Below are 3,215 nucleotides of genomic sequence, written 5' to 3'. Positions count from 1 at the left end.
CACACCCAGACACTCCACACCCCACAACAAACACTGTACCACGGCTAAAAGCTGGTTAAAGCCAAACAAAGTTAAATTCTGATTTTTGTTTGCGGCCCTAGTAAAGCAGTGTATTCATGTGAGGAGAACTACCTTTAAGGTGCCGTTTAACTCGCTTTCACTGCAGATGGATTTACTTGTAGAATGTTATGTCGCCCGTGTGGGGACTTGTTTCCACATGTAGCCACACCTGTAATTACGCAATATGTTATCAGTGCTTTGTCTCATGAGTCACAGTCAACCTAGACATTAGTTAGTTTATCATGACGACTACCCGTAACCAGTGTACTGTAATTCTTTTTCTCTTTTTTCTCTTTATTTCCCCAGAACCTCCAGGTCATGGGCCTGCAATGTGGACTATGAGTCAACGACAGCATTACAACCTGTGTGATCTCGTCCAGTGCAACTGTAATTCAAAATAAAGTGTTCCTACTTGACCACAGAAATGATGGTAAAACTGTAATGCCTGACTTATTTTACTGGTTTCCAAGAAGTTGTTTATGATGGTTTTAAAGGGCCCATAATCAAATGTTTTTTGTGCTTAACATTTAAGACGTGTATAGTTTTATGTACAAAGACAGACATAACGATATTATAACTCTGCAGTTTACATATCAGGATGGCATTGGAGATGATGATGTGGTTACCTACCTGCTGGACAGAACATACACATGGATGCATCAGGCAGCACTGTGAGGATCATGTTCTTTGGTTTCTCCAGTGCATTTAACATAATACAGACTGTGCTGTTAGGGGAGAAGCTTCGGCTGAAGCAGGTGGATGAATATATCATCTCATGGTGGGTGTGCTGGTGAAGGACTTTGTTGACTGCCGTGAATTGAACCAGCTGCAGCTAAACATCAGTAAGACTAAGGAGATTTGATGGAGTAGATTTGGAGGTATTAGGGATGTACCTAACAAATATCTGGGTCTGCACTTGGACAACAAACTTGGTCTTTTGGTGTGTACTCTAAGCTCCTATGGATGTCCTACCAGTCTGGGGCAACAGCATTAACAAAGTGCTCTGAACAAATTGAACAAACTTATTAGGAAGGCTGGCTCTGTTTTAGGAGTCAAGTTGAACTTTCTGGAGGTTGTGGCAGAGCAAAGGATGATCAATAAGCTGTTAGCCATCTTGGACAACATCTCACACCCCCTGCATGCTACTCTGGGAAAACAGAGAAGCACATTCAGTGCTGTACTGTGTTAAAGAGTTCCACGTGAGGTCTTTCTTACCCATTGCTATAAGAGCAATGAGTCTCCTTGCTGCAGAGATGATACTGGCCTCCTGCTTTCTAAACTACACTGAAGCACACCACTAGATTCAGACTATATTGTTAATACACACTGTGCAATATCATAATTGCTACTGAAGTGACATTTTCACAACACACTTTAGATTGTAAATACTGCTGCTACTCGTAGTGCTAAACTACTGTGAGCTGCAAAGGCAGATATACAGGACAGTGCAGAGGTTTAAGCATGTGGGAAATGTTTATTTTAAAAACAATTTATCTGGGTGGAAAGTGTTTATTGGAAAGCAATATTATTAATATAAACACTGTAGCATTAGTGTAAAAGAAGATTCAGAAACCATTATATTATATATGGGCAGATGCTATTTTATTTTGACCAAGCATTTCAACAGGCAGCAAGAAATACCGAGCTCACCATACCCCCTGACACTAAAGACACGGGAAAGGGGTAAGGCAGAAGGAGGCAAAACACTTTACTTGTTTCACTTCAAAGCCCACCCCCTTTTACATAATTACACCAATGGATGCAGCTACACATTAACCACAACAAAAGTCTCTTTTTATGCTGGGAGTGTGGCACCTCCCAAGAGACAGTTTGCATGGCCACACCCCCAAATTTCTTCTTAGCAGTGTGACTCATGGCGGAGGCCACAATATAAATAATAGTAATACAATCATTGGGGATTTATGTATGTTTACTTTTCCTAATGTCTTCTTGTGGCAGCCTGGTATTATTGTAGTATTGTATTGTATTGTAGTTACCATCCTGCTTTGAATAATTAGACCTTAATAAAGAGAAGGGGGGGTACATGTGTGAGGGGCTTAAATCTGTAAAAAGGCAAATCTGTGCCACTTGAAAACAATAATCATATTAAGTTGAAAACGTAAGCCGTTATTGTAATATTTCAAGTTCACTAGGAATGTAACAGTAATGTAGGGTAATGTTCAGAGGACTGTATGAATGGCATTATTGAATATTGAAAGAGCCCCAGATCTTAACATGTCCAGCCAGTGTGTATTCACATTTGTACCACTATAGAGTGGAGATGGAAAAGGTTTCGCTAAGACTTTTGCATAGTACTGTAGGTGTGTTGTTTTTCAGTGAGATCACAAAAACAGCTATTTCAAAATAGGTTTAATTTTCATGTATGAACTGTATGGACTGCGCGGTGAAAAGTATGATTTTAAATTTTAACAATGTTTACACACTACATCAAAAACGAGTGAGGAAAATGAGGAAGTTTTGTTTTTCCATGATGTGGGCCATTTAAATTACAAGCCCTGGGACAGCACTCAATCGATTTTTACCTCCTTTGTACAAATGATTGTATTACTAAAGGATTTCCTTTATCGTTCACATTGCCCTAAGTATTGGTTAGTGTGCTGAATGTGATCCTTGGAGGTAGTTAGCTGCAAAGGGCGAGGTTTGTATGTGGCAAAAGACAACATAGGAAAAAGTCGCCATCACCTGGTCAAAGAAAGTGAAAACAGACTTGTACAGGAGGAAGAACACTAAATTTGTTTTTGTGCTAATGTACAAATGTGAAAGCACCAAAAGTTGTTTATTACAATTAAACACATACTTGGCCTGAAAACATGGAAACTAAATGATATTTTGTGAGGTGAATGACACTTTTTGAGGTCAGCAATAAGCAGGCTGAGAAAGTCAGCACACTTGAATAATGAAGAGCTAGAAACAGTCATATTGTACAACTTTGGTATACAGGCCTAAAGTCCAGTGAAGCTGTAGTTCTTTTCATGCAGTCAAAACAAAATGAAACATCTATACAATGAGGATTTTACTTTCACATTGGTATGAGGGTCAGAGGTCAACATTCCCTGGCAAATTTCCACAATTAGCTTTTAGGAGCTGAAATAGCGCAGCATGTCCTTCAGCTGGGCTCTTTTTTTGCATCGGCA

The sequence above is a fragment of the Pygocentrus nattereri genome, chromosome 15 (genome assembly GCF_015220715.1).
Source record: "Pygocentrus nattereri isolate fPygNat1 chromosome 15, fPygNat1.pri, whole genome shotgun sequence".
NCBI classification, from domain to species: Eukaryota; Metazoa; Chordata; class Actinopteri; order Characiformes; family Serrasalmidae; genus Pygocentrus; species Pygocentrus nattereri.
The sequence above is the reverse complement of the archived record's forward strand: the minus strand, read 5'-3'. Positions refer to the sequence as shown.